At 35.3% G+C, this 22,116-nt stretch overlaps 1 long non-coding RNA gene across 1 annotated transcript; it reads right to left on the bottom strand.

Moving 5' to 3' along the window:
* Window positions 1–3,692: 3,692 nt before the first annotated feature.
* Window positions 3,693–17,759, bottom strand: LOC123247890. The gene is made up of 3 exons (XR_006506162.1): window positions 17,640–17,759; window positions 7,748–7,865; window positions 3,693–3,793 (listed from the first exon to the last, which is right to left on the bottom strand). It is a non-coding gene; the product is annotated as an uncharacterized LOC123247890 (long non-coding RNA).
* Between the last annotated feature and the right edge of the window lie 4,357 nt (window positions 17,760–22,116).

The raw sequence follows: 22,116 nt of genomic DNA, 5'->3' as shown, positions 1-22,116 counted from the left end.
CCTCAGTCCTGTAACTACCCAACTTGGACAGTGCTGGTAGTGGTATCAGTATCTCTTCATGCAGGCTAGCTACTCCCATCTCACCCTTGGAAATCTGCATAGGGGAGGAAGAGATGGAATAGGAAATGAAAGGGGAACATGTGGCTATTAAAGATAGCAACCTTTTATCTAATTGTAACTAGGGCTTGTCCAGACACACCCAATTCAGGTGAAATGAAGGCATCTTTGAGGAACCTTTAGGTCATGTCCAGATTGCTTATCATGGAGGCCTCTGAATCTCCTACCATATAGGTGGGAGGTAGCTTTTTTAGTTGTCTGTATCTTTAAAACTGCTGAGACTGAACCAGTCATTGCTCTTTTCCTACAAAATTTTCTGCTGCCCTCTTTTCCTCTAATCTCTTTTTGATCACTCTTATTTGCTACATGCTGAGAATGAAACCTCAGTTCACCCACTAACTGGCACCATGGACCAAACCAGTGAGAGGGAAAGGATGCCCTTCTGCACTCCCTCTTTTTACCTGTGCTCTGAGAAAGGGGCCTGGAGGTATTTGTTTCTGTTCTATGCTATTTGTCCTCAATTTCAGGTACCAGAGGTGATCCTCATAGGAACAGAAGTTCAAGTCATGGTGACCTTGAAGCCACAATTGCAGGTGAGCTGGTACAGGATGCCAGTCCAATGTGGAAAGCATAAAAAGCCAAGGGTACCTGAGACTCAAGCTCCAGAGGACTTATTATATACTTGGAATTGGGACTGTACTCTATGAGAATTAAGTTATGAATCCAATCCCCTTCTCCCCAGAGACTGATGTGATTAAATGTGGGATTCAGCCCAGAGGCAAGTTAATAAAAGCTGATTTTCTATCTGTTAGGAATTGTGGTTCTGAAGCAGCCTATTCTCAAACTTGAGTGCCTTTTAGTGGCCATGTATGGATACTGCAATTTATTAGGGAGAAAAATGGCCACCACAGTGTGCAAATGTCAAAAAAGCAGGTAAATCAGGGCTGATATCTCAAGTAGTGCATTACCTGCTGGGTAATATAAATATCACACTTAACTAATCTCATAATCAACTCCCTTGCTGGATAATTCACATAGTGACATGCTGCCTCCCTGAAAGCTTAAGAAAGTACTCTAGCTACAACCAAAAGGTTTCATATGGAGGCCATGCCCCACTTGCAAAGAAGTTGCCTAGAAGAACACTTCAGTCTTTATTACTGGCAACTCAGAGAAGCTCTAGTAACATGAAATTGCCAACTATATCCTCTTTCATTGTATTTAGTTATATTGGTGGGAAGAGGTAGAAGGAGACATTCTATCATTTTCCTCATCATAAAGGAAATCAAGGGTATTTTTATGATAGTTTACTCTTCTCAATGTCATTACTCTTCTCCATGTCATCTATTCAAATTAATAAACATTTAAGTGGCTGTGTGCAGAGTCCTGATCTTGGTACTGTACAAGATACAAAATTAGTATCACATTGTTCATTGTAACATATAAGGTAAAAGGGAGGTATAATGTATATGTAAATAACTGGTGAAAATTAATATGTGAAGTACAAACAGAATGCAATGTATCTGGGGGGATTAATAATCAAAAGACATAGAATTGGAGTTGTTTTAGAGAATTAGAAAAAATAGTGGAATGAGAAAGGAAGCCTTTCTAGGTATAAAAAACACTTGAGTAAAGACACAGTTGTGAAAGTGTGGAGTGTTATGGAGGAATGTGAACAATTCAATTTGGCCTATGCAAAGAGAATACAGAGGGGGAAAGATAGATGTAACTGAATGCCTATCAAAAGATAAAAGTTTGGTGGACCATAGGGACTCACTAAAAGATTTTGAGTTGAGGAGTGACCTGACTGGGTCTTTGTATAAAGATAATTTCTAGTCATAATGTGAAGGATGACTTGGTTATGAGTGAAGAAGAGAATGGAAGTAAATGATATAGAATAGGCAATTAAAGGAAGTAGCCTTAGTAAGGACTAGGAGTAATAGAAGGACCAATCGAATTAGGGAACAAATGAGCTGATGTGACTGCCAGATATGCAGCAAGATATGGACCTCTGACAATTCTGAACTTATCTTTGGTGGAGGAAGAAGATCTAAAATATGCATACTCCCCAAAGGAAGTGAAGGATTGGAAGAAACATCACGGTGCATATCTTGTTAACGGAGTTTGGTTACCTAAATCCTTATATTACACATTTTGCAATGCACTACACCAGAAAGGGCATTATGGAACTCTGGGCATGGCAGATTCTATAAATAGGTATTGGAATGCAAAGGGCATATATGAAGTTGCTATGAGAATTTCACAGAGGTGCAAAATTTGTATGCATTACAACCAGACAATCACAAAAGTTCATAGTCTGGGAGGAAAACCTTTAGCTTACACACCATTTGAATGCTTACAAATTGATTACATCACAATGCCAAGGAGTAATGGTTATAGATATGCTTTAGTAATAGTGGATAGATTAACTAAATGGCCAAAAGCTTTTCCAGCAAAGCGTAACACCTCAGCTTTTGTTGTGAAAATCTTACTAAGAGAATTAATACCTAGATTCTCTATACCATTACATATTGCATCAGATTCTGGGTCCCATTTCGCAAATAAGATTCTAGCTACAGTTTATGAAATATTAGGAATTAAGAGACATCTACACTCAATATTTAGGCCGCAATCTAGTGGGCAGATTGAATGAGTGAATAAAAGTCTAAAAAATCTTATAGCAAAATTTTGTGCAGAATCTCATATGAAATGGCCTGATGCATTGCCATTAGCACTATTCCACCTAAGAAGCCAACCCAACAGCATCACACATATTTCACCATTTGAAATGCTGTATGGACATCCACCATTCCATGGCAAAGCACCTCAAAGCATTCACAAATTATCACACCTAGGTATGGAATGCAAGCTATATGAATATATCAAATTGCTCAAGCAACGATTAAATCAACTTCACAAATTAGGCTTGATACATCAAAGAGTACTTTTTGATTTTGATCTACACAACTTCCAACCCGGAGATTATGTTTACACCAGAAACTTCGCTAGGAAGACTGTGTTAGAACCCAAATGGCTTGGACCTTTCCAAATAATATTAACAACTCCAAGTGCAATCAAAATTGAAGGAAAAGATCCGTGGTTCCATGTCACCCATGTCAAGCCAGCTAAAGACATGTCCCAACAACAACGACCACAAGACCCAGAAACTATGCAAAACAAGATCAATTAGCACCAACTGAACAATCAAGCAAGTCCTCAGTAAATCCAAAATCTATTCATAAGACCATAGAAACAGAGCAACAAACAGAACAACAATCAGAGCATGAATCAGAAGCAGAAGTAGACCAAGAACCAGTAAACAATCAGATTTTACACCCAAATGATTGTCCCAATCTCAATCACTTAGAAAAATCATTTGTAAATAATTATGATAATGAAAGAGAATCAATGAAGGAAGAAGACACAACATTTGATTTGCAATCAATACCAGATCTAGAAACTGATGACGATGAATGAATGAAAGCACAAAGACTTAATCACGAACTTTTATTTTTGGTTACCTATAATAATCATCTTTATTAAAATCATAAAAGAAAAGAAGAAGAGAAAATAATCATATATGATAGACATTTAAAAATTTGTTGCTGACACAAGTCAGAAGGTGACAAGCGCTGGTGCATCAAAGCAACACAAATCAGAAGTTGACAAGCACGGGTACATCGAACATCTCACTTGTTGCTGACTACGCAGATCTTCACGAGGACAGCAAACCTGAGAACTACAAAGACATTTGTGACTAAATACATCTATCGTAAAGAGGACATCCACACTGTGAAGAACATCGAATCAGTGTGGGACACATGTATTTAGAAAAGAGATAACTTACACCCAACAGAATTCTCACTGCACACAACACTAGATTCCATCCAAGCAGTACATGCTCATTGCAAAAGAATTCCGGTGGAGTAAGTATGTAACATGTCATTACACGGATAAGTCAATAGACAACACATAAAACATTTTCCTGACTTCACATTTACATGTGAAACATAAACTTTCACTTAAGAGAGAAGGGTATATCTGCCTTAGTAAAAGAAAGTCTCTTACTATGGTACAGACACCGCTCTACTCAAATCACCTGACATGTCATGTACATATGTAATTTTGATTACTAACCATTAGCAATAAGTTTACTAACACACAGGGACAGTTTAGTAAGTTAGTACAGGGACAGATCTTTCTAAAATTTTCTTTGTAAATATTGTACATAGCAAAGGTCTATGGTTTAACCAATAGACTTACAAAAGATATAGGCTTACTTATTATTACTAACATTTCTAACATAGGCATAAGTGTACTAACCTATTAATACACTAACTTTAGCAAGAGAACTACAATTTAAAAGCATATTTGGAAAAAAATTTGCAAAACTTTTCTTAGTTAATATTATCTGAGTAGTTCATAAAATTAGGTAATGCATAGATAGGATTCATTACTTTGTTCTAGTTAGCAAAAATTAGCCTTAAAAATGTGAATGTTTAAAATGTAATTTGTTTTCCTTTCTGTTCAAAATTTTTTTTGAAAAAATGAAATCCCCATTCCTCTCCTATACTTTTACCTTATCCCGTCTTAGTTTTAGCTTATTTAGTTGTAGCATAGTTTAGGAGATAGCAACCTTTTATTATTTTGCAAACTTAGTTAGGGATAAGAGCTTAGTAAGAATTTAGCTTAGTATAAGAGTAGTAAACCCTTAGACTTTAGTAACTATTAAAATGGTGCTAGTTGCACATTTTGAAAAGAAAAGGGGCATTTGTAGTATACAGAATTGGGGTCATATAGTTTTTTCTAGCTTTGGCTGAGTTCTAAAAGCTGTTAGAGGTTTGGAATCTTGAGGAAAAGGCAGTTGGCTGGATCTTCTGTGGAGGGAGGTTGTAAATGAGCCGAGCTGCTTTGGTTACCTAGCTTTAATATTGAAATTTAGCCTAGCTTTGACATATTTACTTAAGAAGTTATTATTTTAGATAAACCCTTTATATCTTCCTTTCTTAATACCATCCCTGCCTTCCCTCCCTTACCTTATATGTCTGTGGAGTTAATAAGGAGAGTAATTAGAGAGGAGTTAAATCTATGAAGGGTACCTAATTGCCAGCATTAGTTATAGTTAGTCAGTCATCATTTATTCCCTTTAGATAGCAATAGCATTTTGTAAAGCTGAGTTTAAAGGCAGGTCCTTACTCAGACTCCATCTTTGTTTCCCTTCCCCCACCTGAGGTTCCTGAGACAACTGATAGGGCTTTCCTTTGATCCACCTTCCTAACAAACATCCTTCAAACAAAATAAACCCTTTTGTGTTTCAACAGCCCTATTAGTGTAATTTGTCTGTTAGTTATCAAGAGGGAAGAAGAGGGAAAGAGACAACATACTCTGGGCTTAGAGGGAAGCTGGGGCATCCATCTTGAAGGAAGGTGTTACTTCAAAACAGGTCCCTTCCTGTGAAATTAACTAAAGCCTGTTTGTTCATTTCAGTCTAGTCTATTTCCCTCAGTTTGTGTTTGAGTCTAAGTCCCAGTCTGTAAGCCTGCTGTGTTTGTCTGTTTGGTTTAATTTCTCTTCTCCCTAAAAGATCTCTGTTTCCCTTCCGTGTTATACTCCTGACTTCAGTCCTATTATACCCTGAATCTCCTTTAATCCCAGCCTACCTGTAACCAAGATTACCCACTTAGCAAGTCTCCAACATCCTCCTTTCAATTTTCCTTATCCCAAACACCTGTCCTCAAATTATCCCCATTACACTAGGGAGATCACTTCTTCTGAGATAGGAGAAAACAGTGAAGGAGCAGGTGATGATATTGAGAAGTTTGAAGGAGTACAGGAAAGTTCATGTCATATGGCTTCAATCTTCCCAGTGAAGTAGCATATCAAACTATATGCTATGTGTTTAGGATAGAGAGGGTTTAGGGAAAAAGTATAAGTTTTTGGAACAGTTGCTATAGGGAATGAGACAGGCAGTCAATAAAATATTAAAGATGAAGGAATTGCCTATCAGGAAGTTCAGGCTCCCTCTAATAAGATTTTAATTGGACCTCTTTTTAAATTAGGTAAAATAAACATTATGCTTTGTCAAAAGATGGAGGCAAGGGAGGGGAACTTTGTATGATAGGTGGCCTGACTCATCTAAATGCAGTTCTCACTAACTATTCTTTAGTTTTGAAAATAGACTAGCCCTGGGAACCAAAGCTGTTTATTATATATGGTTCCAGAATCCTGCAGTACTCCAAGTTCAGTGTGATGATATTTGGGGTAAATCATAGGACCACTCCCTCTGAGACAACTATTCCCACTTCATATTCACAATACTGGTTTTAAGGCTCCAGAGGATTAAAATGTCTTCTCCTTACACATGATTATGTAAATATGGGTCAAGTCCCAATCTAAAAAAAATCATCATCCAGGATCAAGAACCACAAATCAAATAGCAAAACTTAAAAAAAAATTTTTTTCAGCCAGCAAAATAAATCCTTTCTGTCTTAAATAGAAAAGCTTTTAATTAGGACTGAGTAAAAGTAAATGGTATAAGAATGAATGAAAAATCATTCTATGTGTCAAGAGCTGCACTAAGACAAAAGCAAAGATAGTTCCTGCCCTTAAGAAGCTTACATCCTTTTTTATGTTACGACAATGTTTTATTTGTTCCTATTTACATGTAGAAACAATTTGCTATCATACAAAACATATTTCTATATTCATCATGTTGTGGAAGACACATTAAAAAAGAAAAACCACTCTTGAAAAAAATAAAGTTGAAGAATGAGCTGCTTCAATCTGCATTCAAACTCTATCAATTCTTTCTCTGGAGGTGGTTAGCGTTTTTCATCATATGCCCTTTGGGATTTTCTTGGATCATTGTGTTGCTGAAATTTCCAGTTGTCCATCATACATTATTGCTATTGCTATGTATAATATTAAATGCTTACATTCTAATAAGGGGAGAACAATGCTTATAGAAATGCTGATAGTACGGGGATATTTGGGTTTGGAAAGTTACTGAGTCGATGTGTTCCCTAGTGTTCTTTCACCCTTTTCCATATGTAAAGTAAGACCAAAAATGATGATTATATGTCAAACAATAAATTAGTTCTCTAATTGGGATTTATGGATTCTGAGTGCTGTATCACATCTCATCTAGATTGTAGTTCTACTTTGTATAGAGGAAGAAAATGACTGTGGTTGGGAAATCACTCTTTTCCCTCAATCTATCAGGGATATTTGGGGTTAGACTATATCTACTATATTTTGGATGTTTCTAGAGTATGTTTCTTTTTTTTGGAGGGGTCAAAATAAAATTTTTTTTCCTGATCATTTGGAGTGGAGAAAAGTAGTGATGCCCAGGGAAGGAGGATAACAGTTTACTTAATCTTGGCATGCTTAGCTTCTTCTCCAACCATATCCTTATAATATAAAGATAATCACAGATAATGAGCAAACATTGATCAAATCAAGAAGTAAAATTGTAGTCTGGAAAGTAATAGGCAATAGGACACACAAAACTCAAAATCTGGACTCTGGAGTGATATGAAATATTAGCTTAGGTGAGGAGAGAAAGATCTTGTTCTCTAAGATCATTCATAGCAGTCTCTGATGTTGCAGATGCTAAGAATCTGTTGTCATTTTGGGGTGCCAGCTCCTCCCCATAAGCCAAAGGGCCTACCATTTACCATTCAACGTCACAAACCTCTGTCTTGCCTTATTTTTCTTCTCTCTTTCTCTTTCCCACATCTCCTTATATATATGCAGTGTAATAGGGCTGTCCTGAAGGGGCCACGAAGCATGTCTTCTGGATGGAACTCCACCTGTAAAATTATGGATTTCTGTCATATAGTTGAGCTGAGTCTTAAAGGGATCCAGGGATTCTAAAAGAGAGAAAACATTTGAAGCATGGGAAATAGACAATACAAAGGCTTACAGCTTAGAGCTAGAGAGTCATGGGTAAAGAAGGGCAAGCAGGTCATCTAGCTAGCTTATAGAGTTGGAGGAAGGGAGTAAAGTCTGAGAAGATTGTCAAGGTAGAGGAGCCAGGAAGCTAAAGAGCTTTAAATGCCAAATATAGCATTTTATATTTCATCTTAGGAGTAATAGGGATCCACTCTAGTTTACTGAGTGGGTTTGGTGTTATAGACAGACCTAAATTTTATGAAAATCATTCTGACAGCTGCCTATCCAGCTTCTGAAGGAAATGGACAAAAACAACATAAAATGGGAAGGAAGAGGAAATGTCCACATTGATAAGATAACCAGCCCATCTGGATATTTGAGAGTACATAAAAAAAAGACAGTTTGGGGTAAGAAGGAGTGATATGGCAGAGCTAAGGGGAAAATTAAACATTCTATACATTGCACTTTAAGAACAAAAAACAAAATTCTATTCAATCAATACAAGAAATAAAATATATATCTTGGGTTTATTTTAATGTATAATTAAAAATAGAAAGGCACAGCAGCATGGTACAGAGGAAATGGCACTGACTAAAGTCAGAGGTCAGTTCAAACCAGATATAAGAAGGGAATGGGGAAGGGAAGAAGCATTTTCAAAGCACCTACAATGTTCTAGGCATTTTACAAATATTACCTCATTTGATTTTCATCACAATTCTGCAAAGTAGTTCTTATTATTATCCCCATTTTATTGCTGAAGAAACAATCCAATAGAAGTTTAAGTGACATCACACATTCATTTGTATGCAATGTGTGTGATAGTTAACAAGTCAATTAACCTTGTTGGTTCTCAATTTCCTCCTCTGTAAAAAAAGATGAGATTGAACTAGATAGTCTCTGAAGTCCCTCTTCTAGATCTGTGATTCTATGAAGAGAGGAAAATGATGAGAAAGAGATGGAAAGAGCCACGAGACAGAATAAAATGTTGAAAGAGAGAAACTAAAAAGAAGGAATAGGAGAGACAAAGAAAAAGATATGAAAAGTGGAGCAAACAGAGGTTCTAAAATACTCTCTTATTTTCTGCCACTCTTTCACACTCATCTCCATAATTTCCTTTTCTAGAAGTATGTAGGGGCAGCTAAACAGCACAGTGGATAGAGTGCCAAGTCTGGAGTTAGAAGACCTGGGTTCAAATCTAGCCTCAGACACTTCCTAGCTATGTGACACTGGACAAGTCACTTAACCCTAATTGCCTGGGCCTTTTTTCTCTTCAGCCCCCAAACCAATACTTAGTATCAATTCTAAGATAGAAAGTAAAAGTTATCTTTTTAAAAGGATGTAGAGAAAGATTTAATTTGGGGAATTTATATCTATTATTTTTATATCACTTTCATTTGCAGACTAATCCCTTCCTCTATCCTATCTGTTATAATCACATTTTTTTTAACCCTTACCTTCCATCTTGGAATCAATACTTTGTATTGGTTCCAAGGCAGAAGAGCGGTAAGGGCTAGGCAAGGGAGGTGACTTGCCCAGGGTCACACAGCTGGGAAGTGTCTGAGGCCAGATTTGAACCTAGGACTCCCATCTCTAGGCCTGGCTCTCCCTTATAATCACATTTTTAAGGAGAAAACTGTTTTCTTTCACAAACTTGCAACTTAGAGCTTTTAAAGGTACTCCTACCTACAATTGTCATACTTTTGCAAACATATATATGAAAAGGATTACTTGCTATTTTAATAATATTCTTAGAATCAGAGAATGTAAGTATATATTGAGAAGTAGAAGGGACCTCAGAGGCTGTTTAGTTCAACTCCCTCATTTTATAGATGAGAAAATTGAGGCCCAGAGAACTTAAGCAAGTTGATAAGCTATTCAAATCATCAGTGTGGCTGCAAACTGAAGAGCAGTCCTAAAATGTGTATATATTGAAAGAGGTCAGTGCCTGTCAATTAAATTCAACAGACACTTTTGTTCTCTTTAAGCAGGGCACTTAACATGTTGGGGAGGAAAGAAAAAGGGGTGCGTTGGAGATACATTTAGATAAAACACTGTTTTGACCTACAGATTGAAATCATAAGCAGGAACATCATCTTTAAATATGGAGAAGAGTAAGATATCAGAGGGAATCATATGACTTAAAGGCAGAAGGAATTGCCAGAGTCATTCAGTCCAACCTCCTGATTTCATATTCTTTAAATTTTTAAAAATTTTAATAACAAATTTCCACATAAGTTTTCCAAAGTCATATGATCCATATTATCTCCCTCTCTTCTTTCCTCCTCCCTCGTGGAGCTGACAAGCAATTCAATCTGGGTTATACATGTATTATCACATAAAACATATTTCTATATTATTAACATTTGTAAGCAAGTAATCTTATAAATCCAAAACCCCAAAACATACTCAAATAAGCAAGTGATAAATCATGTTTTCATCTGCGTTTCTACTTTAACAGTTCTTTCTCTGGAGGTGGATAGCATTCTTTTTTATAAGTTCCTCAGAATTATCCTAGATTGTTGTATTGCTTTTGAATATCAAAGTCTATTACATTTGATCATTCCACAATATTATAATTACTGTTTATAATAATCTCCTTGTTCTGCTTGTTTCACTCTGCATAATTTCATGTAGGTCTTTCTAGCTCTTTCTGAACTGATTTCATATTCTTAACTATGATTTTATCACCAAAAAAAAGAAAAATCTCTTTTCCCAAGTATAAATGCATACTTTGTAGAAGGTTTGAACAGAAGGGGAATATTGTCCCCACCTTGTAACTTGCTTTGGAAATAAGAATACCAAATGTTTTTTCTTCTTTAAAGCTCTTACACTAATAATTACTTGAAATAATGTGCTAACGTCTATCCATTCTTACATATAACCTTCCTCTTGTTTAATTTCTATTTCTTCTATCAACAGCAAGTTAACTGGTCTCATATGTGTAAACTTGGATTCTAGATTGTGGCTAGAGATACTTTACCTATTTCAAAGATGAAGACTATAAATGTAGGGTTTTTTGTACACATATCGGAGTAGACAACAACAAAAAAATAGATGTTATAATTATAGCATGAAACTTTAGTCATTCAGTGTCTTCAGTCATTTCCTGTCCAGATAAGTTCTTTAGATAGCTCTGCAAAATCAGGAGCAAATGAAGGGTCTATAAAGCAATGTGACTTAAAAAAAAAAAAAACCAAGCATACCAAAAGTTACATGAGTTGCTCCATGTAAAATAGTTGCCTAGGGGAGCTTGTAACTTAATTCCAGCAATAATGTCTTTGCTGAAAATACATCTGGAGGCTCTTCTTCAGGAATTTCCTTTAAATCCTGTAGTCCATTTTTTTGGATAGTCTCAGTCTTGGCAAAAGTTTGCCCCTTGAGGATGGATTTAACTTTTAGACTGACTAAAAGTCCAATGGGATGAGGTAGGAAAATAGGTTGATCAATGCTATTTGGGTTCAAAAATGTGATATAACAGATTGATTTCCTTGTGTGGCTCATTACCTTGTTTTGAAGGTGGTAGTAGTAGTAGAAGAAATGACTTTAAATGACTATAAAAAATGCTTTGGATAGTAGCAGTGTTGTTAAATGAGGACCCAACTTCCTGAAATGACCATTTTGAAGATAAACACCATTCAGATGTATACTTTTTTGTGTGTGGAAGAGTATGCTATTCATGTAAGGTATGTATATAAATCTTTAGAATATGATTAAAATATACTGGTGGCCCAGGGTAAGGAACATTGATAGTTGGAGTCTGGAATGTGGGCTGCCACTCTCTTCAGAGTATTTGATTATTTTCTGGAGGGCAGCAAGAGAAGGGACCACAAAGTTGTTTTCCTTTGAGATGTGGTGCCAGAATAGAATTTTATCTCCTCTTCCTCAATTAAATATTGATGGTCAAGAACATAATTTTTAGATTCAAGCTGGTTTCTTGATTACTATCTCTTAAATAGGGAAGGTACTTTAAGTGCATATCTACCACCTTGGTCCCTTAACATGAAATGCTAGTTATACAAGAGACCATCACGAATAGTGAGTAAACCCATTTATCCAAGAAGATAGCAAACAGAAACCAACGAGTTCTACAGATTAGAATATATCAGAAAATATACAGATTAAATGGACTCTCTCTCTTTAGGAACAAAATATTTCAGCTCAGCAAGGAGAGAGTTCCTAATTTCACTCAAAGGAAAATTTCCTGAAATCTCTAGAGCAGCAAACTGGAAATCAGAGATGTGTTGAAGCACTGGCTCCTTTATACCAGTTCCCAAAGTAATTTTTTTGCTCTCCACAGGTTTTTTTCCCAAAGAGAGTCATATCTCCTAAAGAGGGAAGGAATAATGTTTTTCTTCTCTAAAGCTCTCAAACCAGCTCTACCACACAGGCAATGCTGTGTTGAGTCATCATCCCCTCCACCAATTCAGAATCACACCTAAGCCGAGGCATGCTTGGAACCCAGGCTACATTCACAATTAGTTTCCTTAGGATATGCCCAGATGAAACCATTATACTTACACTTAAGAAATAAAATAATGAAAATATTTAGCGTGAAGTCTTTCCATCACTCTGTTTAGGGGTATCTGAATTATGTAAGATTAAACTCTATGTTCTAAAGGACAAATAGTCTAGAGGCAGCTAGGTGGCACAGTGAATAGAGTGTTGGGCCTGGAGTAAGAAAGTTCTCAGTTCAAATCTATCCTCAGACACATAATAGCTATGCATCCCTGGACAAATCATTTAACCTCTTTGTGCCTTGGCTTCCTCAACTGTAAAATGAGAATAATTAGATAGAGCACCTGCCTTCTAGAGTTGTTGTGAGGATCAAATGAGATAATATTAATAAAGCATTTAATACAGTGCCTGGCATATAGTTAATATTTAATAATTCTTCCTTCTTCCTTCTATCCCTTCCTTCCTTCTTTCCTGCCTTCCTTCTTGCCTTCCTGCCTTCCTTCCTTCCTTTCTCCTTTATTCCCTCTTTTCCTCCCTCATTTCCTTCCTCTCTTCTTCCCTCTAAAATACTTCACTAATGCTTCATCTTAGCATGCAGGTGGTATAAAGCCTATACTAGCAAAGTGCAAATTCTACTAGGTCTTACCAAGCTGGAAATGCTTTGAATATAGACCCATCCAAAAACCAAATCTATTTTTCCCACAGACTAGCTAAATATGATGAGATAAAGCCTCAGGAGTTTGGACATTAGATAATGATATTTTTTGACCTTTTTATAACTCAAAAAATATGAGAAGGGGTCTCAACTTGCATAAACAGGGGGAGTACCCATAATGATGAAATCACTTATCTTTTGAAACATTGGAATGAGCAAGTAAATCCTATTTAACATTATATTGCTATGAAACTTCTTACAAAACAAAGTGTAATCTGAGATACAATCATGTCACAATACTAAGCAAATAAATGAATTTAAACAATAGAATTTTAAGTTGGTGACATTATTACAATAAAGCATATATTGATGAAACTTTTCTTATTCGTACTTTTTCATTCTTTTTTCAAGACAAACAGGGAGAAATATTAGTGATATCTTGCTAATGTAGCAAGATATATCAATATCTCCCTGATGTGCAATAGAGAGAGTTGAGTGTGTAAAATTCCAACAACTCTTCTTGTAGGCAAAATGATATCAGAGTTACAGAGAAATCATTCCTTTACTTATTTGCAATCTCATATAGTCCTCTTACGCCAAAAATAGTCTGTGTCCTGAAGAGGAAAGGAAGAATGTTTTTCTTCTCTAAAGCTCTCAAGCCAATTCTACTACACAGGCAATGCTGTGTTGAGTCTTTTTTCCCTTCACCAATTCAGAATCACATCTAAGCAGCTTCATGCAAAACAAATACATTCACAATTAGTTTCCTTAGTATATTCTCAAATGAAACCATTATATTAATGCAGGGAATTCTTATGGTTCAATCCAATTACCCATGAGCAAAAGCTTTAACTTGCTGCATTACTTGCTGCCTACTTAGGCAGCCTGTTGGTCTCTGTCCTATAGGGGCTCACCATTTTAGTGTTCAACTTAATGCTGACACCCAAGAGGGATAGCTCAGAACTCCTAAATCCAAGAAATCTACTAGCTTTGTTATTCGTATATAAACAAACGTATATTTATACATAAATAATATTTATCATTATAGCTGGAACTATAGACCTGAGCTGCTACTTCTGGACATGGTACATGTGGCCATTTTTTTAATAAAAGGAAAAACATTTGTAATATCTGCTCATCTAAGATGATACATTGACAATTTCACTACTTATGTCTGTGAAAGTAAATGAGAGTTAACTAACTCATATTTAGCAAGCATTTTTTCCCATAGTAAATGCATCATAGTAAAATGAAACTTTGGTTTAAAGCTTTAGTCTTTGCAGGTCCTATTTGTTGGCAGTTTTGAGTCCCAAAGAGAACAGGGTTAATACAAAAGTCTGATTTGACAAAACTAAACTCGACAGTGTTTGTCAGTAGCTCTCAGATATTTCACCCCATAGCCATATTAAGGGATTCTTCCATATCCTCTCCCACAGTTTCTACTTGTTTTAATGTTTCAATACATCTATAATTTCATTAGTATATACCCTTTTCCCAATGGTACAGATAAACCCATCTGTGCTTCTTTTCCTTGTGTGATGCTTGTTCATGCTCTTCCATAAATTCTCCAAATGAAATCCACCCAATATGCTGATTTCCTTCTCCTGAGACTAATAACATTATGTGAGTAACAATGTAGGTCATGGGCTATCTTTTGCTCTCACTGTGAATGGGTTACTTTCTTTTCTGGTCATGAATTATATTTAATGATAGCACTCATGCCATTTCCTTTGTAAAGGTTATCAGTGGAAATGTGCTTCAGTCTCCTTTTGTCTGCCATGAGTCTTTCCACTGCCCTTTGAATAACCCACAATTTTTTCCTTTGATGATTGTGGTACTACAAAATTTGTAGTCCTTATCAGAATAATATTAAAATTAAAAAGAGAGCCTCAAGTGTCAGATGTCTAAAAAGTATCTTTTTTAACCAACAAATCAAGCAATTTTATTATGACTGAGTTGTTAGCACTTTAAAAGCAACAACAAATGAGGGTTCCATATGCCATCATTTCTTTTGTTCTGTGTTGACTGAAATGTCCATGTTTGCTGATTATTGTTAAATTTATAATACAAATATATTTAAATTAAATTAGATAGTAATTGAAATAAAGAAATTTAAACTCCTGATTGAATTAAAGAAATTTAAACTCCCTAGCACTAAGCCCAAGGTTATAGATACGGTTGTTGATACTCATTCTTTGTACTTGAAGAGGACCAATGATATCATGATGTTGGGGTAGGGGTACAGTGTGTTTTACTGAGGCTAATCAGTACAATACAAACTTAGAAGATTCTACCACAGATCAGGCATTATTTAGTCTGAACATGTATGATGGAGATTTTTCTAAATTTTCAAATCTCACGCTTCTTTTGAGTTATTGTAATTCTTTGCTCATAAAGGAAAATGTCTTATCTGATTTGGGCATACCATGCTGTAGTCCTGTGCCAACATCACCCATGTCTCAGAATTGATACTAAAGTTCTTCAGAGAGACATTTAGAGGGTCCTTGTACCACTTTTTTTTAAACCTTTACCTTCTGTCTTAAAATTAGTACTGTGTATTAGTTTCAAGGCAGAAGAGTGGTAAAGGCTAGGCAATCGGGGTAACTTGCCCAGGATCACACAGCTAGGAAGTGTCTGGGGCCAGATTCTAATGCCCATTTCTATGCCTGACTCAATCCACTGAGACACCTAGCTGCCCCCTCCCTTCCACCACTTCTGATTTCTGTGTCAGTGTTTGCTCTGTGCAAGTTCTTTCTAAAATAGTCTTTAAGGTAAAACATGCATTTGGTATTCATGATACATGGCCAGTCCATTTGAGTTGTGCTCTCTGCAGGAGTGTTTGAATACTTGTCGGACCAGCTTAAAAAAGGACTTCAATGTCTGCTACCTTTTCTTGCCCTAAAAAGTATCTTGGGATCATTGAAAATGCTGAGTACTTCCCAAATAGAATCCTGACATTCTTTTGCTACTATTTAATTCTGGGCCCACTGCATTGTCCAAGGCTAGTTGAATGGCCTGTTGTGTCAACTGCATATTCTGGTTTGTACAATAGATATTTTATATGTATTTGGGTGTTTGAAAGTGTATGGAATTCTAGGTAGAATTTGTACATGACTGAATCTCATTTAGGCATTTCTGTAATATTCTATAACTTGACAAAACTTTCTTATACTCAAACAGGAGCATCTGCAGGGCTTCATTTTATCTAGGGAATCACTTTCCATTTGGATCTTATGCTGAGTGTCTTCAATTACAGTGGCAAATACATTTAGAGAATACACATCGCCTGGTTTTATGCTTCATTTGAAAATAATCGAAGGGTAGTTCAAATAATCTTAACATATGTGTGTATATATCAATATAGCACACACACACATAAAAAGGCTAGCACTTATATAATATTTTATTTATATTATCTTATTTGATTCCCCCCAACAACTCTGCAAGGGAGGTTCTATTATCATGCCCATTTTATAGATGAGGAAACTGAAGCTGATTGAAGTTCAATGACTTGCCCAGGCTCACATAGCTAGTAAGTATCTGAGGTTGGATTTGAACTAACACCCAATGATCTCTCCAATGAGACAACCCGAACTCCAATTCTGCCTCATCAACTGCATATTTTACATCTCAGACTGGAAGACCCATTAGCACTTCAAATTCAACCTATCCAAACAGACACATGCAGACATTTTGTTGAGGGGAAAAAAACATTTAAGGCTGAATAATGCTCTACTATAATAAATACCATTTTAGAGTTAACAAATAAGAACATCTAACAGGATCTTGTATTCTCTATACCTGTTAATTGCCGATTGTGAAGATTGCTCAAGAATATAACTGTCAAAAATTTGTTTGTATCCTTTCTCTATTTTTATTATGCATGCTGTGATAGCAGCAGCATTATAAGTTGTTTCACCTAAAAGACAGTGAAATCATCCTTGAGTCATAATTAGTCCAGTAGATTAAGACTTGAATCATTATATAACTTCCTGGAAGGACCAGCTAGGTGACACAGTGGGAAGAGGGCTGGACATGGAGTCAGGAAGATCTGAACTCCAATTCTGCCTAAATCACATCCTAGCTGTGGGACCTGGACAAGTCACTAAACCCCTGCCTCAGTTTTCTTAAAATATATAATAAGATGGGGATAATAAGAGCACCAACCTTATAAGGTAAGCATCAAATGAGGTAATATGTACAGTGTAAACCATTAAGCACTATATAAATGTTGGCTATTATTTATTCTCATAAAGAATTTGTAGAAGTAAAAATGTAGGTAGGCAAGTCACTAGTTATTGGTGTTTTTTTAATCCTTTTTTCCCCAATGTAGTCAAATGAACTGTAGTTTTTTCCCTTAAATAATTGGTATCTTTTGAGACTGATAGGACTAATGCCATGTGGGAAATGAATTAAACTATGAACCTAATTCCCTTTCCCAAGGTAATATGGGGAGATTATGTTCTAAAATATCAGGAAAATGTTTCTATGTTTGTTTTTGCTGTAGCTTTGAAGTAAACATTCCTTTGTAAAAGCTAATTTGACTGTTAAGCAGCTAAATATAATTGAGGTGCTTAAATACCTAAAATTGGGAAGGGATCAGTGGAGGCTTGAGCCAATGGCAGAAACAAGAGACTTTCCTGAAGCAGAGAACCTTGAGGAAGGGATGAAATACAAGGCACCTCGTCTTCAAGCTGTGGAAGCAAAAGAATCTCATGTTACATATGTTGACAGGTCTTTTCCATTTTTTGTTATGTTTCTTCCTTATTTCATCTTTAACTATTCTCTGTCTAATTTGGTTTAACTGAGTCTCAAGCCAAGATTTCTGCAAATTTGTTTTGCTTTCCATTACTCCCATTAAAAATACATTGATACAACTTGTTTTGGTAAAAAGATATATTCCAAATACTGCTCCTAACTATATTTCTCCTAAACAGTTAATTAAGCAAATTAGCCTACTGATGTTTACTCTCTCACCATCTTCCTCATTTGCATAATTTGCATATGAGTTCATAATTTATACTGGTGTCATTCTTTGTTATCATGTCTTGCCATTTAGCAAGAAACTGAAGTGTTTTCTGCCTGAAGATGTTACTTGGCACTTTTGGCCTCCTCATTTTGGCATGTGCTTTGCATCAGTTAAATTTCCATAGGAAATGGTGACATCTCTCATTATTAATTTCCCAATTTTTATGTTAATTCTTCATTTAGATAAATCAGTTTGTGCTATTTTAATTGCATGCTCCTTATCCTTTCTTCAATTCTGGTGTTGATTTTGATCTCTTTAAGCCACAAGCAAGTCAGTGATCTCACTCTGCATAGAAAGCTGACTCAGAAAAGCCTACCACATCAATAACTAGTCATTTCCTGTCTGTTGAGTCATAGTTCATTTCATATTTGGTAATGTTATTCAGAGTTTCATTCATTCATTGTACATTCTCCTAAATAATGTCTATAATAATTCAAGAGTTCAACTTAACTGTATGTGTGGAAAAAAACATGTTGATGAAGAGTGTCTATTGTTTTCAACTATGATCTGCAATTGGATAGACAAATCCATTCAAAAGTGACCTACAGGTACATATTTTGCAGAGATGCCATACATGGAAAGTAAACTGGGCCCAAAGCTCAAAAAAGGTAGAGTAGTGGAAAATTGTGAGAAATTGTGCTTTTTAAAAATTATTTTTAATGATGCCTAAAACAAAATGACCCTCCTTTCCAAACAACAATATTCTTTCAGTGCATGTTATATGTCTGTGAGTCATAGAATATCATAGTCTTAGGAGAACATGCATTTGTCTAATTGAATTGAATCCGATTAAAGATGTGAGTCACTCAAAAAGAGAGACTCATGGTGAACATAGGTAGTCTATAAGAATACAAATAAATAATGGCATAGTATTAGTGGCATAAAAGATGATTTCAGATTGGTATATGACTTTGAAAAAAGATGGGCTGACCATGCATTGAGAGGGACAACTCATATAGTACACTAGTACTGATGAGACATCAGGGGATGTAGAAAAAGACACCCTCATTACATACACTCTCAATATTTTGGTGGATCTCTTGTTGAAGAGTTATGAGACAATATCAGCAAAACTAGAAAAGGATGCCTAAGCATGGATGGGGTAAAATCTAAACCAAAGGAGGAACTTTCTGAAGAAAGTATTCACACAAAATTCATGACATATAAGATGTTCCAAAAGTCTTAGTACATTAAATTAGATATTAAAATGTAAAACTGTAGTAAAACCTTTGGAATACCCTGTATAAGTATGAAGCTTTGCCTCATCTACATAGCATACTCTATAAGACCTTTTTTTGTTTGTTTTCTTATTTCCCTGAGCCTTATTTTCCAACATATTTTGGTTCTTTCCTTTGTGCATTGTAGGTTGAAGTCCCTAAATATGTTGATGCTATTTGAAGAATCTTACTGAATTTTTTTAAGAATTGATTTCTTTACTTATCTTCTATAATAGACAATTCAATCAATGTTTATTAGCCACAACTAATTTCAGGGTGGTTTTTTGCTGTGTTGTTTATAATTATCATAAAGTCCTACAATGTTACATTAGATGAGAAACGTTTCATGAAATACCATTTTTAAAAATGCATTTTTGATGCATAATAAAACCAACTTTGTCAACCCACAAAGACATCCTTCAATTAGCGATGACTTCCTCTAGTAGTCAACTCATTGGATGTGGAGAAAGCCAATTCATTCTTTTCGTTTAGTCTACAGCTAACTGAAGTATGCATCTCATTCCTATAACTCCAAACCTCTTTTTCCCGGTTCCCTACAGATTCTGGCCTCTCATAGGAGGAACATTAGAGTAAATATATATGAAATTATCGCTTAATTGAGTAAATAATTCCTACTTATCTTTAATTTTTCTTCTGGAGTTGGACACAGTCCCTCTTTTCCAGATAAGCTTGTACACAGAACCAAATGCACAATTATAAAAGCAAACAAACATCCTTATCACTGCAAGAAAAAAAACAAAAAATGTCCCCTATATGCAAATTAGTTACTTTCTAATCCTTGCTAGACCTACTATTGTCATTTTATTAAGGATCATCAATTAAGCCATCCGCTCTTTTATCTTTCCAAAATATTTAATAACTGATCACTTTGCATTAATTTTGGGTTATCAGGCAGAAAGATCCCCAATAGAGCTGCTACCTGAGCTGCAGAGACTAAAAACTGGAGAGGTAAGAGGGGAGTCCTACTCTTTCTACTAAATGTAACTGCTAATTCCCTAAGTGAATTAAAATGTAGGTTTTACCCTACCTATCCATTTGAAATGCATGAAATTCATGCATACTTCTGACATGCAAGTGCATTTTCCTTTTCTACAGGCCTGTTAACATGGCCAAAGTTTTTTCTTAGATAATTATCTGAGTCAAGAAGATCATAGCATTTAGAACTGGACCAGAGCTTAGAGATTATCTAGTCTAGTTCCTTTTTTTTTTTTTGAGTAGGTGGGAAATATGAAATAGATGGTTTATTCCTACTCACAAAAGGGAATGCTAAGTCATATCAAGAATAATCATGCATTACTAAAATGACTAGAATAGCATTCCATAACTTAATATATACCTGTAGTTATAATCAGTTGAGAGGCTAGCCTTTTTTTTCAGACACCTCATTAGAACATTTAGCACTCGTATAATACTGCTAATTAGGCTCTTCATTTTACCTTGGCCCTAGATGCAGTTAGCAAAAACAATTTTTTTGCATTACATGCCCCTCAATTAAGAACACTTGATTCTAGTCCACTCTTTTTGTTTTCTAGAAGAAATAATTACAGCCATAGTTGATAACTATTGAATTCCAAAAGTACTACAAAGTGGGTAAGTATAATCTTAAACAAAATATATAAATAACTAGTTCTTCGCTGCTGTGGGCAATAATAGCTGGTATTCTTTAGATGTAATAATTACTCCTATGCCATATAAAATGTAACATTGTAAATGAGTAAAGACTTTTTCTAATTTGTGAATGAGGATTTTCACATGCAAGAAAGAATAGATTCATTAATGGTGAAGGAAATGATCAAAGCAACTTTGATTCAAAATGGGTTATAAAGAGCCTGGTGCTACATAAATTAACCTAATATTTCTATATATAATGCCCCTAATATAGTGGGGCAATATTTGGTAGAGTGACCTTGTAATTCAACAAAATATTTATTTCCTACTATAGACATCACCCCTGGACAAACAAAATTGGTCAACCAGCTAATTTCAAACTTCTTGGTACTTAGATGTCAAACATAATCAGTTGGCTGGCGCATCTCCCGTCTTTCAAATTTTTGAGGATTTGGCACAGTTAATTCTATACCGTAGAAAACTCAAGTTTACTTTCAGACCAGGATGAGTCATCAAAGTACAATTTTAATAAAGGAAATAGTCCTAAAGAAAAAATAATTTACACAAAGATGTTTATAGTAATGTTATTTATAAGAGTAAAGAATCATAAACAACCCAAATCCTTTCTATTAAGGCAACAGATTAGCAAACTATGACATTTTGATACTCTGGAATATTATGTAGCTATACAAATGACAAGTATATAAACCATATCTATGGAAAGATAAATGAAATAATGTTAAATGGAGAAAACAGAACTATATATACTAATTACAACTATGTAAAACTACAAGTAGTGATAAAAACAAAGGTGGGAACAATACATGGAGTGATATAAATAGTTTACTTTTCATTAGGTTTTCATACAAATTTTGCATAAAAATACATATATACAAAAAAGGGAAAGGGAACGAAAACTGAATAACTCTTAATTTACAATCTTAAGCTAGAAGTAGTCCAGTTACTGAAGAGATTTAGAGTTGGAGAAATCCACATCTACTCCTACTTCCTTGTTTTAGATAAGGAAACTGGGGTCCAGAGAAGTTAGCTTGAGTTTTTCTCAGGATTACACAGGCAGAAAGTAGCAGATCTAAAATTTGAACCTAGATAAATGATAATTGATTGATTTGGGGCTTAAAGCCTGAAGTTTCACCTTAGATTAACCATTAAAATAAAGAATTCTG

Source organism: Gracilinanus agilis, chromosome 4, assembly GCF_016433145.1.
Source record: "Gracilinanus agilis isolate LMUSP501 chromosome 4, AgileGrace, whole genome shotgun sequence".
NCBI lineage: Eukaryota > Metazoa > Chordata > Mammalia > Didelphimorphia > Didelphidae > Gracilinanus > Gracilinanus agilis.
Note: the sequence above shows the minus strand (reverse complement) of the source record. Positions and strands in the feature narration are given on the sequence as shown.